A 17,382-nucleotide genomic window follows, 5' to 3' on the forward strand; every position below is an offset into this window, starting at 1 on the left:
GGGGGAAGACCCCCACAGCACACCTGTGTCAGCATAGGCAGTCTGGCCCTGATCTTCTCACCTTGCACTTAACCTTTGGCTGGAGGGCTTTCCAAGTGCTTTTGCTAATTGGTAGTTGATCATGAGTTCCCTGGCCTCTGGCTGCTCCCATCAGCTGGAGGGAATCACACACAGTGCTGCTTTTTGTAACCTGCCCAGACAGCTGGCTTGGCTGTTTAGCTGCGATGGGCTTTGCTGGATTCATCAGAGCTCTCAGGATGTGCTGTAAAATGCTGTTGCAAGGGGCCTCTGCCCTGTTAGGAGCCTAGCTCGGGCTGTAGATCTAACTCATGTCCTGTTCTCCAGGCTTGCTTTACAATTCCAACGTGAGTTTCACCTCGAAAGACCCTGTGATACTGTGCTGGGAGGCCTAGTGGGTAGTAGACCTGGCTTCCAGTCCCTTGCCTCTCTGTCAGGGCAGTAGAGGTGCCTCTGTTCCTGACCCTAAATCAGGAATTTTCAGCTTTTTACCCATATCTGGGCCTCACCCCCTATGCTCCCCCTCAGGCTCAGCCCTCTGTCTGGCCAGCAAAGAACTCCTCTCCCCTGCAGCCTGGCCACCACCCTTTGCCTGGGCTTTCGCCAGTCAGAGGGGCAGGGCTATCTGTGCCCACAATTGCCTTTTCACCCCTTTGAGCCCAGTGTAGAGGTTCTATGCCTCATCAAAGAGCCCAGATTGCTCCTCATGTAGTGGTGCTGGAAAATTTTTAATAGTGGGGGTGCTGAAAGCCAGCCCCCCTCTGTCCATCCCCCCTCCCCAGAGCTGAGTCCAGGACCCTGGGCACGTGAGGCCAGTGACCAGGACCCCGGGGGGGTGCTGCAGCACCCCCTGCACCCTTAGTTCCTGTGCCTATGTCCACATGCAGACAGCATCTCCGGGGGAGGGAGTCACCACACAGCGCCAGCCAGGGGAAGTTTTGGGGGACGATGTCCAAGCAAAGCTCTGCTTCGATGAAGAAATGCCCCGGTCTCTTCAGGGGCCAGGCACAGTGCACAAGATGGTGGATTCTTTAGGGCTCATCAGGGAGGCTCACACAGTGAACTCAGTGGTTGCATGCCCTGTTGTAGCCGTTTGGGTTCCAGGATATCAGTGAGAGAAGGTCCATCAGTCCCCATCCTCAAAGGAAACCTGCACAACACATTTAAAAGATGAGCTTGGGAGCTTAAATTTATCGCTCTGCTAGACACTAAAAAAAAATGGTCTTAATAAAGACACTAGATTTATGGCTTATTACAGCAACCTGTAACCCACCCACCCCCCTTTTGTCCTATGAGTACAGGAGTGTTAACAGGTCATTTCACCTTGAATGGTCCCATAGAATATGTGCTAACTTCTTATGCTCAATAATCTATTTGATCTGGTATTTAGCTGTGACACTCTGGGTAAACTTCCCAGACCTGTAGAAGAGCTCTGTGGGGCTCCAAACCTGTCTCTCTCACCAACAGCAGTTGGTCCAATGAAAGCTATTACCTCACCTATCTTGTCTCTGGAACTCAGTGGGTCAGCTTCAGAAGTGAGGCTGAATTGACATAATTTACAGGTTCTTCTGGTCTTCTCTAGGTGTATATTACACCATTTTAGGCTCCCTGATACTCTCACGGTACCAGTAAGCAAGTATAAATGGGGCTAAAGCAGTGGTTCTCGACCAGGAGTATGTGTATCCCTGAGGGTATGCAGAGGTCGTCCAGGGGGTACATCAACTCATCTAGATATTTGCCTAGTTTTACAAAAGGCTACAGAAAAAGCACTAGCGAAGTCAGTACAAACTAAAAGTTCATATGACAATGACATGTTTATACTGCTCTATATACTGTACACCAAAACGTAAGTACAATATTTATATTCCAGTTGATTTATTTTATAATTATATGGTAAAAATGAGAAAGTCAGCAATTTGTCACTAATAGTGTGCTGTGATACTTTTGTATTTTTATGTCTGATTCTGTAAGTTTTAAGTGAGGTGAAACTTGAGGTACGCAAGACAAATCAGACTCCTGAAAGAGGTACAGTTCTCTGGAAAGGTTGAGAGCCACTGGGTTAAAGGGCTGTAACCTACACATTGCCTCTGGCTTTGGCCCAGGTGCACTACCTCAGAAGGATGAAGGGGTAAGCAGACCATACTGGGATTTGTGATTTCCACAGAGCCCAAATGCTTGACATTGGTGTAGAAGGATGGCCCAGGGGTTAGATGCTGTGGAAGACCTGCGTTCAATTCCCTCCTCTGCCCCAGGCTTCCTGTCTAAGTTTGGGCAAGTCCTTTGTGTGATGTCAGCACGTGTAGACCAACCTGAACCAGCTCAAGTAACAACAGAAGCAAAGCCTAAAGCAAGGCAGGCTGGTCCTCAGAGCTCCATCCAGAAGGCCAGGCTCTTCAAAGGGGGAGGAATTGAGAAACTAGCTGGCTTTAATCTCCAATTAACCCCCAACTGCTCTTGCTCGAGTTTCCTCTCGGTTCAGCTGTGTCCTACACAGGCGGAATGCAATGTATATATTTGGGTCAGAGCCTTTAAATAGCCTGTGATTTATGGCGGAAGCAGAATTGTTTTGCCATCCCTGACAGGCAGGATGTCAGATCAATAAACTCTGCTTCCTTCAACATTCCTTTCTTCTCCACAGTTGATGCCACGATATTGCCTTGTTTTAGCTAGTTTACAAAACTCTGGAAGTCTTGGCTGGCTCTGCTGTTACCCTAAATACACTCTCAAGCCGCAGAGCCGCTTAAACAGATTCTGAGCCAGATGTTCATTCGAGCCCTCCTCTTGCCCTGCTTGAAGCTGCATTCCTCTTCTCCGACACCATATTTTTCTGTCTTCTTCTATCTTGTTATACCGTTACGGTCCGGTCCCAGCCATGCTCTCATTGGCTTCACTAGGAAGCAGGATTGGGGGCGTGACGAGGATGTTCCTCTGAATCAAAATGCTGCATCCAAACTGGAGAGTGCTGGAACTTCAGATCTAGATCCCAATGCTGTGCCCTGGGCTCAACTGTCCTTCAGATATTTCCCCCATAAATCACAAGCTGTTTAAAGGACCAGCCACAAATCTCTGCATTCTGGCTGTTTTGGGCCCCCCACTACAGAATGGATGTGGATAAATTGGAAAGAGTCCTGCAGAGGGCAATGAAAATGATTAGGGGGCTGGGGCACATGACTTATGAGGAGAGGTTGAGGGAACTGGGCTTGTTTAGTCTGCAGAAGAGAAAAGTGAGGAGGGATTTGACAGCAGCCTTCAACTACCTGAAGAGAAGTTCCAAAGAGGATGGAGCTAGGGTGTTCTCAGTGGTGGCAGATGACAGAACAAGGAGAAATGGTCTCAAATTGCAGGGAGGGAGGTCTAGGTTGGATATTAGGAAAAACTATTTCACTAGGAGGGTGGTGAAGCACTGGAATGGGCTACCTAGGGAGGTGGTGGAATCTCCATCCTTATTGGTTTTTAAGGCCTGGCTTGACAAAGCCCTGGCTGGGATGATTTAATTGGTGTTGGTCCTGCTTTGAGCAAGGGATTGGACTAGATGACCTCCTGAGGTCTCTTCCAACTCTAATTTTCTGTGATTCTATGAACTTCAGTCCATGGCTTCATATTATTGGGATGACAATGGAGTATTCATGACGGTTTCATATATTTGAGAATGAATCTTTATTATGCCAGAAAGGTACACCAGAAAGCGTGTTATTCATTGTTTGCCATTAACCAAACCTTCCGTTTAAAAACTTTTTTCATCCAGTTAGAGAGTATAGTCAATACCATGTGACACAGCTGGCCAATCAGACACTGCAAACAACAGTCAATATGAACAGCCCAAAGGCTGAATATTCTTCACCCAAACTACAAAATGAATAATTACAAATAAATGAGCGCACCTAAAAAAAAATTCAGGGTCCACCCACAAATTGAAAAAGGGCAAAATTCACAACAAATATTATTTGCAATTAATCTATTATTTTAAAAAGCTAGTTTCTCCTAGCTTGCCAGCTTATGGTGGCTGAGCGTAATCATTTAGGCCTAGATTCCAGAACCCTCCTCAAAGTAAACAGCATCTTACTTTATACAAACACCCGTTGGAATCAACAGAGCTCCTCACAGAGTGGTACAACCCTACTGTAGATGCAGTTATAGTGGGATATCTTATTCCCATTCCCATATGGGAGTAGGCTATGCTATTATAAGCATCTTTATACCAGTGTAACGGCAACTGCACTAGAGGCATTGTATACCAGTATAGTTAAAGCCATACAACTTTCTAGTGTAGCCAGAACCTTAGTTGCCAGCAGTTACAGCTAACAGATGAAGAAAACTACAATACAAATCTTATACAGTCTTGAATAACACCCTACCTGCTCAATGTGAAATATGAGCAAGAATCCAACACACCTGCTGAACATTACATTGAAATCCCAAAGCATTCACTATACAACTGGACTACCCCAGTGGCATTATATAAAGCTGGACACGTAGTGTCTGTCCACGCTGTAATTGGAGGTGTGACTGCAGATCAGGTAGGCATAATCTAGCTAACATGGCTAAAAGTAGCAGTGAACACACAGCAGCACAGAATCCGGCCTGGACTAGCAACATAAGTATGTACCCAGAGCTCTGAGCTGCAGTCACTGCTTTGACTGAATATAAGAGCGGCCATACCGGGTCAGACCAAAGAGCCACCTAGCCCAATATCCGGTCTTCCAACAGTGGCCAATGCCAGGTGCTTCAAAGGAAATGAACAGAACAGGTAATCATCAAGCAATCCATCCACTGTCGCCCATTCCCAGCTTCTGGCAAACAGACTGAAGTGCAGATCTTCTTAACAGGTGAGTGGAGACTTTGGATGAGCATAATGAATACAGTTTGGATGGAATGTCAATCAGATCTGGAACTCTCTTATACTGTTTGAGGTATGCCACAGCAGAGAACAAGCCAAATAACAGCTACGGATGCTCAAAACAATCAGAGCCCTTCACATCAGGACACCCCTTGCCCTCCATCAGTACTCTGGACTCTTTTTACAATCTTTCCCTTCCCCTTCAGCTCCATTAGCCTTGAACCCCACCTTTGTCTTCTTCTTTCCTACTTCCCCATACACCTGAAATGCTGGCTCACAGCCTCTCTCTCTTCTGTCAGTTACTTGCTAAAAGTGCACTTGGGTCCTACAGGCTCTGAGACGGGCACTTATTTAACTGTAACTGGTCCCCCCCCCAAAAAAAGTAACTGTATTTTGGGAACCATTGACAAAGCAAAGGAGTTTTTCTTCTGTTCAAATTTTTCCATGAAATATTTTCATTTGTTTTTGATGAAATGTCTAAAAAATATAAAAATGTTGGATATTTTCTAGGTTTTTAAAAAAAATCAAATGTTTGTTTCAGCGGTAAATTAAAAAACAAAACACAAAACCCTCTCATTTTTTAAAATGTATTTTCCACTGGGGAAAAAGATGGGGGGAGGGGGAAGCAAAAGTGACATTTTCCCAAAATATTCCCCCCAAAAATCAAAATTTTTCACTGAAAAACAGAAAAATCAGAGAGGCAAAAAGTTTGCAAAAAATCATTTTGGTGAAAAAAGCATTTTCTGTCAATATATATATATATATATATTTAGAGACACAACGTGGGTTTATTAGACCAACTTCTGTTGGGGAGAGAGACAAGCTTTCAAGCTACACAGATCTTTTCTACAGGTCTGGGTCCTAGGAAAGGTATTCACAGTGACAGCTAAATACGAGATGGAACAGATAGTTTAGTACAGCGGTTCCCTGTTTTAATGGGATCACCAGGGTTGGTTTAGACTTGCTAGGGCACGGGGCTGAAGCCAAAGCCTGAGCCCCACCACCTTTGGCTGAAGCCAAAGTCCGAGGGCTTCAGCTTTGGCCGTGGGTGGCGAGGCGCAAGTTACAGGACCCTGCTGCCCAGGACCTTTGGCCCCCGCACCTGGGGCTGCAGAGCTTGGGTGGGCTCAGGCTTTGGTCCCCTCCTGAGGTCATGTGAGTGGGGTGGGAGTAGGTATTGTTTCATGGTCTCTGTGTATATAATGTCTTCTGCAGTTTCCACAGTATGCATCCGATGAAGTGAGCTGTAGCTCACAAAAGCTTATGCTCAAATAAATTGGTTAGTCTCTAAGGTGCCACAAGTACTCCTTTTCTTATTGTCAAAAGGGGATCTTTGTGCAATGAAGTTTGAGAACCCCTGGTTTAGCATAAGTAGTTAGCAAATATTCTAAGTCAGTAGTTCTCAAACTTTTGTATTAGTGACCCCTTTCACATAACTAGCCTCTGAGAGCACCCCTTTTATAAATTAAAAACACTTTTTTATATACTTAACACCATTATAAATGCTGGAGGTAAAGTGGGGTTTAGGGTGGAGGCTTACACTTCGCGACCCCCAATGTAATAACCTCATGACCCCCTGAGGGGTCCCAACCCCCAGTTTGAGAACCCCTATTCTAAGGGACCATTCAAGGGGAAGTGGCCCATTAACACCCCTGTAGTCATAGGACAAAAGGAGGGGTAGGTGGGCTACAGGGGTGTTAATGGGCCACTTCCCCTTGAATATGCCATTACATTACAACAATCTGTATCCCATAACCCCCCTGAAGAAGAGCTCTGTGTAGCCTGAAAGATCCTATCTCTCCCCAACAGAAGTTGGTGCAGTAAAATATATTACCTCACCCACCTTCTCTCTCTAAGGCCCTGTCTACATGACAGAGTTTTGCTGAAGCAAGTGACACTGATGATCAAAATCCGCTATAATTACATCACTTGTGCATGTTTACACAATGCTCCTTCTGTTGGCAGAGCGCATCCACAGTTGGTACTCTAGCATTGACAGAGAGAGCAGTGCACTGTGGGTAGCTATCCCACTGTGCTACACGGCACCTTCTGCAACTAGGAGTTGTGGGAAGGTGGAGTGGATGGCAGTGCATCATGGGTGCGTGCTCAACATCCCATGATGCAGTTTTTTCTATCCCATCATTCCAGTAGTGTAGACGAGGCCTAAGAGAGGAGCTGAAGAACAAAATGAAGGCAAAGTAACGTACCCCAGAGACTTTATAGGCAATAAAGATACTGTAAAGAAATTGGGTCTACTCCACATTTGTAGATTGAGCTCTTCAGCTTTAGTACAGATTCATAGGTTTTCATTCAAGAACGGACCATAAGATTATCCAGTCTGATCTCCTGTATAACACAGGCCTTTACATTTCACCCAGTTCCCCCTATATTAAGTCCAATAATATGTGTCTGATTAAAGCACACATCCCAAAAAGGCCCCCAGCCTTGGGACCCTGACATTTCATGGGCCTCTGTGCTACTGCAACAAAAACTATTGATAGAAATCCCATAGCTGGTATCAGGCAGATAAAACATATTAAGGAAAATGGCTGTTTCTTCTAGGTGTCTTTTGTGAGTAAATTGACTCATGGGCAAGCCAAGGTCGGTAGGTGGCTGTGGGGCCATTTAGCATACATACAGCTGGAGATGGGAGCATACCCCGGACACCAGGAAGGATGGTTTCAGACACTTCAGATTCTGGAGTCTATTTCCTGCTCTGCCACAGGCTGCCTGTGTGACCTTGGGTAAATTACTTGGGCTGACTGTGCCTCAGTTTCCCCATCTGTGCAATGAGGGTAACAGCACTGCCCTGCCTCACAGTGGTGAAGTGAGGAAAAATCCATTAATGTCTGGGAGAGGCTCAGATACTAGCTAGGCAGATAGATCCATATGCCATGCTAGACATACTCCCGTGGGCTGATAACTCAGCTTCTGGAAATGCAGAATGGGGACTGGATTTCAGCAGAGCAGACTTGGGAAATGCAAGGGCCAGATTCTCCAGGGCATTGAGGCTGCTTTGTCTCACCCCATCAGAGTAACTTAGACTCATCGACTTTAAGGTCAGATGGAACCATCATGGTCATCTAGTCTGATCTCCTTCACATCACAGGCTACAGAACCTCACCCACCCACTCCCGTCATAGACCTCTAACCTCTGGCTGAGTTACTGACATTCTCAAATGATGATTTAAAGACTTCAGGTTACAGAGAATCCGCCATTTATACTAGTAAGTAATCCACCATTTAAACTCCATTTACCAGCAAGTAACTAGTGCCCCATGCTGCAGATAGGGTGACCAGACAGCAAGTCTGAAAAATCGGGACAGGGAGTAGGGGGGTAATAGGAGCCATATAAGAAAAAGACCCAAAAATCGGGACTGTCCTTATAAAATCGGGACATCTGGTCACTCTAGCTGTAGAGGAAAGCAAAACCCCCACCCCCACCACGTCTCTGCCAATCTGACCTGAGGGAAAATTCCTTCCCGACCCCAAATATGGTGACCAGTCAGACGCTGAGCATGTGGGCAAGACCTGCCAGGCAGATACCTGGGAAAGAATTCTCTGTAGTAACTCAGAGACCTCCCCATCTAGTGTCCCAAAACTGGCCGTTGGAGATATTTGCTGCTAGCAGTTACTGATGGGCCACATGCCACTGTAGGTAGTCTCATCATCCCATCCCATCCATAAACTTATCAAGCGCAGTGCCCCTGCTCAACATACAACTGGCTTAGTGAGGCCATAGAGGATCACCGCAGAGCAAGGACAATCTTCCAGAGCAATGGTGCCACTCACTCTCACTGCTGTCCTTGCACCAGGAGGAAGGGGGCAGGGCTAGAGACAAGGGGTGTGGCCAACTCCACCTCACTGATTAAATAGCTCTTGGCATCCCCTTCTACAGGGCAAAACACCAGGGAAAGAAGTCCATGCCCTGGCTGGATGATTTACAGGACTGAACCCAGGCCCTCAGGATAGAAACACACAAGCCTCTATGGCACGAGCTAATAGGTCCTTGTTGCCAATGTCCCAGACAGTACCAGAATCAAACTTCCATACATCGCGTAGCCACTAGAGAGCAACTGCGAGGCACTCTGGTAGCCTGGGGTTACATCCTTGCCTGTCTTGGGTATTTGGACACCAAAGAGCAGGGGTGGATTAGACCAGCTCACACAGAGGTAGGACATGGATCCTGACCCCTCGACTTCTGCTCTAGCCACCAGACAGGAGTATAGAAAACCATTCCCCAAACCATTGTCTCACCAGTTCATCCAATGGAGCAAGGAGACACGTGTCACTTGCCATCTACTCAGGAGGTGGTTTCTCCTCAGAGATGAGCAGCTAGTCATTAATCCCATATCACAGCAAGGTATTCAGCATGCAGCTTCTGCCATCCTGCTTCCCTCGCCTGCCTGAGCCTAGGAACTGCACCTGTCCCTCTCTTGTGGTACTGCAGCTACTGGCTCGAGTCAGACCAAAGCCATCAGAGGGGGCAGCAGCAGGACTATGCCTTGGCTTGCTTTCACAGCTTGCCTCTCTTGGTGACAGGGCAGGACCATGCCAGTTACTGGCACTAGGACTCCCAGCAGAGAATTCTCCCTGTTCCCAAAGCCACCCAGCTGATTTGGCCTGACCATGCAGGGCTGGTGTTTGGCGGGATGATGCAGACTGTGAACACCGCATTAAGGGTGACTAGAGCTAATCAGAAGCTGATATTGCACAGCCCAGGCCTCACACCCACACAGGGACTGTGGGAAACAAAGGGATCCACGCGGGACTTCACACTCCAGCTGCCACGTTATCTCATGGAAACACAGGGAAAAAACTTGAGCTGGAGCTATTTTATTTTCAGCTGAGTAAAATCATGTTGGTTTTATATCAGACCGGGAGCCCAAGGGAAATTAATTCACCCAACAGCAGAAATTCTGTCATCACACATATCAGTCAGTCTGGATAATAGGAAACTCCAGGTTACACCAAACAAGTGTGTGTGTGGGGTCTGGCCTAAAATAATGAACAAGGGAGGCCATGAAAGAGCAAGCGAGCCAGAGATTTTCTTCCCGACTGCAAATTTGTGTAAGTGCACAACAGAGGTGCAGGGCAGTTTTCCTTACACCCAAGACAGGAATACTGCCAGTCATAGAATGGAGTTTGCACAAGGCAGCATGATTGTGAGCCTGGGGCCTCATTTTGTAAGATGCTGAGCACCTCGTCCCTGGTGTGATGGGAGGGTGCTCAGCACCTTGCAGGACTGGCTCCCTGGTGCATCAGGCACATGTTGCACAGTCCATTTGGTGCTGTTGGCCAGGCCCCGTTTCTCTAGCCCTGTCCTCTTTTCCCCGCTACAGGAGCGATGCGGGGAGTGGCATTACAGCCCCTGTGTCAGCTCCATTGCTCTGGAAGATCATCCATCCACTGGGGCACATTACACTTCCCCTTTGGGGACCTCTGATTCTCTTCCTGCCCTTTGTCTGTTCGGACGGCACGCTCTTCTGGGCAAGGGCCGTCTCTGTGTGTGCATCTGTGCAGCACTAGGGGGCCCAGCTCTAGGTGCTACTGGAATACACAGAATCATCATTAGGTGAGTTCTGCTGCCCTCGATGGACCGAACGGCCCCTCTGATGGGCGGCAGGGAGCCTCCCCCAGGAGCAGGCTGGTGAATGCCCTTCTCATTGCCCACCTTTCCTCTGTACATTTGTCTCCTGAAAGCCAAATGCTGAGACCAGCTCCCGAGAGCTGAAACGTGTCATCAAAGCACACTGGCAGGTGGCAGCATCCCCCCATTGTCCTCCCAGATCTGAACCCCCGATTAATGCAGCTCGAGGGCCCTTTAATTGCTTTGGTCGATGAAATTCACTGCTTAGTGTCTGTTCTAGGTCCCCTCTGTTCTGGGTCCAGGGAGGCTATGAGTCTATTCCAGCCCCAGCTTGGGACCTTTAGTTGGATCTGTAGTTGCTCATGCTATTGGCACTAGAGAACCGGTTCAATCCCCCATGGACTAGCACAGCCCCCTTTTGCTGTCTGTCTGGTTCTGGGGCACCAGGGTGTGTCCTTGGCATGCAGACTCTCTGCAAAAGTCAGGTCCTGTTGAGCCAGCAGCTCCTTTGGGTGTAATTCACAAGGGTGACCACCACTTCCAGCAAACAGTGACCTCCAGAATCCCAGTCTGTTATGCTCAGCCAGCACTCCAGCCAGGACATGCAGGCAGCCACCCCTCAGCCAGGCTGAAGATGCCTTTGGAAGCCTCAAGGACCCAATCCTCAGCACCGCACAGGCTCGGGCCCTAAGTTCATGTTGCATTAGATGCGCCTGACGGGGGCTGTGATTCCCAGGGTGAAAGCTGTGAGGCTGTAAGATCCTGGGGCAATCAGCCATTACATCAGACCATGGACAGCTTGTTTTTGTAGTAGCACAACATGACAGCTACGTGAAATGAGCTGATGATTTCACGCCTAGCACACAGGTGGCTCCATCCCATGCCATTGTCCTCATGGTAGGTTTCATCTGCTCTATTTATTACATGGGGAAACTGAGGCACATTGTGGCAAGGGGAGGGGTTTTCAAAGGGCTCCTAAGTCATTTAGGTGCTAAATCACACTGAAAGTCAATAGGCCTTGCCACTGAGCCCTTCTGGAAAAACCTGCCCAGGGAGTCCGTGGAGTAGCTGAGGCTAGAACGTCACAACCTGTCTTCATCCCTGCAGGCTGGGTGGCCACTTTAATTCTGAATAATAATAATACCAATCCCTAGCTCTTACCTAGCACGTTCCACCCCCTGAGCTCAGAGCACCCTCCAAAGCAGGTCAGGAGCATTAGCCCCCCATTTACAGATGTGCTGCGCTTTCCCCACTTGTAAAACAGGGACCATGACCCTCCCTCCCACCGCTCTCCACCATGGCAAAGAGCTCGGATTGTTACACGAAAGGGCAGAACGAGCAGGTGGCAAAGGCAGCATTTCATCGTCGCTATTTGTACTGCGGTAGCACCAAGGAGCCCCAGTCATGGCCCCGGGCCCCTTGTGCTAGGCGCTGTCCAGGCAGAACAAAGAGACGGACCCTGCCCCAGAGAGCTTCCCATCTCAGCGTCTGATCTGGCCTCGGAGGCGGGGAGCTCCGCACTCATGGCAGACTAAGAGCTCACTGAGGGGAAGGGAAGCGCTGCTCGCTGACACCCCTCCCCCAGCCCACCCCGCTCTGGTTGGTGAGGCGTAGAGAAGGGGTGAAGTGAAGGGGAGGTAGGACACAGATAACAAAGAGCGGGAGATTTGCTTGATCCTTCCTCCCTGTCATAAATATAAAGGAAAGGGTAACCACCTTTCTGTATACAGTGCTATAAAATCCCTCCTGGCCAGAGGCAAAATCCTTTCACCTGTAAAGGGTTAAGAAGCTAAGGTAACCCCGCTGGCACCTGACCCAAAATGGCCAATGAGGGGACAAGATTCTTTCAAATCTGGAGGCGGGGAACAAAGGGCTTGGGCTGTCTGTGCGATGATTTTGCTGGGAACAGATCAGGAATGCAAGCCTTTCAACTCCTGTAAAGTTAGTAAGGAATCTAGCTAGAAAATGCATTTGATTTTCTTTTGTTTAATGGCTTGTAAAATAAGCTGTGCTAGAGGGAATGTGTATTCCTGTTTTTGTGTCTTTTTATAACTTAAGCTTTTGCCTAGAGGGATTCTCTATGTTTTGAATCTGATTACCCTGTAAAGTATTTTAAAATCTGATTACCCTGTAAAGTATTTTAAAAGTATTTTAAAATCTCCCTGATTTTACAGAAGTGATTCTTTTACCTTTTCTTTAAATAAAATTCTTCTTTTAAGAACCTGATTGATTTTTCATTGTTCTTAAGATCCAAGGGTTTGGGTCTGTGTTCACCTGTACCAATTGGTGAGGTTCTTATCATCAAGCTTTCCCCAGGAAAAGGTGTGGGGCTTGGGGTAGATATTTTGTGGGAAGATGTCTCCAAGTGGTCTCTTTTCCTGTTCTTTGTTTAAAACACTTGGTGGTGGCAGTATACTGTTCAAGGCCAAGGCAAAGTTTGTACCTGGGGGAAGTTTTTAACCTAAGCTGGTAAGAATAAGATTAGGGGGTCTTTCATGCAGGTTCCCACATCTGTACTCTAGAATTCAGAGTGGGGAAGGAACCTTGACACTCCCTTTCCCACCATCCATGTCCCCAGCTCCAGCAGCAACTAGGGTGAGTCCTCCCCTGCAGGCCCAGGCTGTGGGGGCTGGAGAAATGTGTGTCTCAAAGCCATGCCCTGGCACAAAAGCTTCCAGGCAGTGTGAGAAGGGGCATGTGGGTGGCAGGGGGAGCTGGCCTGCTCTCTCCAACAGGGGACTCCTGTGGGAATGGCAGATTCAAGAGTCCTGCCCATGGAACAGGCAGGAGAGCTTGGTGTCTGTGCGCACCGGCACTATGGAGGGTGCCCCAAACAAGGGCATCCTATCCACAGTGCCCCTCCCTGATCAGCCAGGGGCAGTTACTATAAACATACAGCCCCAGCAAGCGCCATGGGCCACACCCCCCTTCCCCATGGGCTAAGTGCACGGGACAGGCCCACACCTATCAGTCAGCAACAACCAAGGTCCTCATGAAAACAATGGGACAAGCAAGTATTCCCAGGGTGCTCAACGTGTATGTGTGCTTGCACAGGCATGTGTAAATGAGTGTGACTCTGGAGTGGGGGTCTCCAGCTCTGCAGGGCTGGACTCTCTGGAGGGACAGGGCCCATGGAAGGAAGGTAGTGCCTGGAGTCACTCTGTAGTGACCCCCCCCCTTCTGCTGTCTGGGAGCAGAAGGGGAATGAGGAGAGGATCCCAGGGCTCTGCAGGTGCCTGAACAACCAGCCTGGTAAAGCCAAGCCAAGGATTTAGAATAACTCCAAACTCTCAGAAAATACCAGCATGTTGAAACCTGGGCCCAGTGCTCATTGAGAACCCAGGGCTCTTTCCTATCACCTCCCTGCCAGCCTATTCCAGCCCCACACTTCCCCACACATAGCTCTACCAATGTCCCTCAATCTCGACCCACAGCCCCCTGTGCTCTTCCAGTCCTAGACCCCACCTGACCACTTCAAATGATGCACCTCACTCCCACACAACAACCCACTGCTGTTCCAGCCCTGATCTTCCTCACCCCACCCCATCCCCTGCAGCTCTCCCAATGCACCTTAATCTTGACCTAAAGCCCCCCGCTGCTCCAGCTCTGGACTCCACCCTGCTTATAACAAGGCACGTCAGTCCTGTCCTGCAGCACCGCTACTCCCCACACGACCTACTCCAGCCCTCGGCTCTCCACGCAGCTCTGCCAATGCCCCTCAGGCCTGACTCACAGCCCCCCCTCACTGCTCCAGCCCGAAGATCCCCACATACGCAGCTCTGCCATTACCCCTCACTCTTGCTCCACTGCTATTCCCGCCCTGGGCTCCCCACACACAGACCTGTTGATGTACCTTGATCTCAAATTCCAGTCCCACCCCCTCTCACTCCAGTCCTGTGCCCCACACAGCTCTGTCCATGCTCCGTAGACCTGACCTGCCACCCCCTGTACTATTCCAGTCCGCCCCGCCTCACAGCTCTGCTAACACCTCCCAAGTCTGACCTGCAGCACCCCAGTGTCCTAAATGTGAGAGCGCGACAAAGACTGAGGCATGCTAGATCCCCCCAGGGGGCTTGTACCACTGGCAAAGGGTTCCTAGGAACCAGTGTGAGACTTTGAAAAAGTCATATACTCTTTTGCAGTCTGGACGCTTATCTCCCTAGGCAGCTGGCCAGCACCGCGCCTTGCTCCAGCGGCATCCTGCATTGTCCCGCACTGCTGGAGTGGAGCCTTTGGAAACGAGTTCCTCGCGGTTAGAGCACTGTTCCACAGGCATTCTACAGACTATGCGTGTCTGCAGCTCACTGACCTTCAGTCATGACACGAGAGCACCTCCTTGCAACACAGCCCACAGGAAGCACCTCTGCCCTGCATTTAATTCCTAGCTAGCTCTGGGCACTGGGCTCAGGGCTGTGGCAGGGGGTTGGGGCTAGGGGTTGGGGCATGGACTTACCTCCAGTGGCTCCCAGTCAGTGGCACATCGGGGGGCTAAGGCAGGCTTCCTGCCTGTCCTGACTCCGCACTGCACCCGGAAGTGGCCAATAGGTCTGGCTGCTATGCAGAGGAGTGGCAGGCGGCTCTGCTCACTGCTCTTGTCCACAAACACTGCCCCTGCAGGTCCCATTGGCCATGGTTCCCGGCCAGTGGATGTGCGGAGCCAGTGCTCAGGGTGGGGGCAGTGCATGGAGCTCTGTGGCCCCCCCACCTGAGAGCCGGACCTGCTGCCTGCTTCCAGGGCACAGTGTGGAGCCAGGACAGGTATGGACTAGCCTGCCTTAGCCCTGCAGCACTGCCAACCAGACTTTTAAAGGCCCAGTCGGCAGTGTTGACTGGAACTGCCAGAGTCCCTTTTCAACCGGGTGTTCCAGTCGAAAACCAGACACCTGGTCACCCTATGCTGAACAGACATCACCAGTCATTGTCCAGCAAAGGAGTTGCAATTCAATGAATCACTCACAGGACACACACCAGGGTATTGCTTCACCTTGTGACTCCACAATGTTTGGACATGCCTGGACTTGTATTCTCCAAGCACATGGTCTAAGGGTATAAAACAGAACACAGTGGCCCCATGCTTGGCCTTTTCTCTTCCCCCCACCTATGCTACAAACAACAAGCACACTCAGAAGACTGAAGACTCCAACAGAGGAGACGGGTCAGGTTTCAAGGGCAAAACCTGTATACTATGAACTGCACTTCCAGTGGGGTGAGAAAAACTGCTTAATCTAGATGTTGCCTAGTTTAATTGGGTTGAGAGTTTAGACTGCGTGCTCATATTTTCTTTTCTTTTGGTAACCACTCTGACTTTTTGCCTATCACTTATAATCACTTAAAATCTATCTTTTTAGCCAATAAACTGGTTTTACTGTTTATCTTTACCAGTGCATTTTCCTGAAGTGCTTGGTAAATCTGCTCAGGTTTACAAAGGCTGGTGTATATCCACTTTCCATTGATGAAGTGGTGAACCAATTAATAAACTGGCATTGCTCAAGAAAGGGTCTTGAACAGTTCAAGACAGTATATTCCTGAGGTACAAGGCTGGTAGCTGGGGGGATTTGGCTGGTGCTTTTCTCTGTGTGATTCATGAGTGGCTCAGGGAATATTCATGCAATCTAGCTGGGTGTGGGGCTCCACATGTGGTTGTGCTGAGTGATCACAGCTCCTGGATGGGTTTGCTGCTTGTCACTAGCAAAGCATTGTGAGCAACAGCCCAGGCTGGAGAGTTAAGGGGGTACAGCTGTCCCACAGTCCCAGGCTACACCCTGGGGAACCCATCATACCCAGATCCTCCTAGTCTGGGTGTGATCACCAGGCATCCTTCAGGTGCCACCCAGGGGCCTAATTTGGCTCAGACTCATGTTAACACCTGGTTATCCAGTGTGGGGTTTATACATCTGATCACAGCATCTCTTTTGGCTCACTTTTCCACAAACATTTAGACAAGTCTTTGGGGAGGTCTGTTATTCCAGTGGCTGCCTGGGATCCATGTGCAAACATGTGTATTCATGGGACATTATGGGTTTGTTCATGCCAGAAGTGCTGTCATACTCCAGCAGCCAGAGTGTGTTACATGTCCCCTCAGTGCTGCATCTACAGAGGAGAGGTGAGTCTGCTACAGCCCCTGTCATAAATATAAAGGGAAGGGTAAATGCCTTTAAAATCCCTCCTGGCCAGAGGAAAAATCCTCTCACCTGTAAAGGGTTTTAGAAGCTAGGATAACCTCGCTGGCACCAGACCAAAATGACCAATGAGGAGACAAGATACTTTCAAAAGCTGGGAGGAGGGAGAAAAACAAAGGGTCTGTGTCTGTCTGTGTGATGCTTTTGCCGGGGACAGAACAGGAATGGAGTCTTAGAATTTAGTAAGTAATCTAGCTAGATATGTGTTAGATTATGATTTTTTTTAATGGCTGAGAAAATGAGTTGTGCTGAATAGAATGGATATTCCTGTCTGTGTGTCTTTTTGTAACTTAAGGTTTTGCCTAGAGGGATTCTCTATGTTTTGAATCTAATTACCCTGTAAGGTACTTACCATCCTGATTTTACAGAGGTGATTCTTTTTTACTTTTTACTTCTATTAAAATTCTTCTTTTCAAGAAACTGAATGCTTTTTCATTGTTCTTAAGATCCAAGGGTTTGGGTCTGTGGTCACCTATGCAAATTGGTGAGGATTTTTACCAAACCTTCCCCAGGAAGTGGGGTGCAAGAGTTGGGAGGATTCTGGGGGGAAAGATGTTTCCAAACAACGCTTTCCTAATAAAAATAAACCCAGATAAACATTTGGTGGTGGCAGTGGAAGTCCAAGGGCAAAGGGTAAAATAGTTTGTACCTTGGGGAAATTTTAACCTAAGCTGGTAAAAGTAAGCTTGGGAGGTTTTCATGCGGGTCCCCACATCTGTACCCTAGAGTTCAGAGTGGGGAAGGAACCCTGACAGCCC

The sequence above is a fragment of the Lepidochelys kempii genome, chromosome 14 (genome assembly GCF_965140285.1).
Source record: "Lepidochelys kempii isolate rLepKem1 chromosome 14, rLepKem1.hap1, whole genome shotgun sequence".
NCBI lineage: Eukaryota > Metazoa > Chordata > Testudines > Cheloniidae > Lepidochelys > Lepidochelys kempii.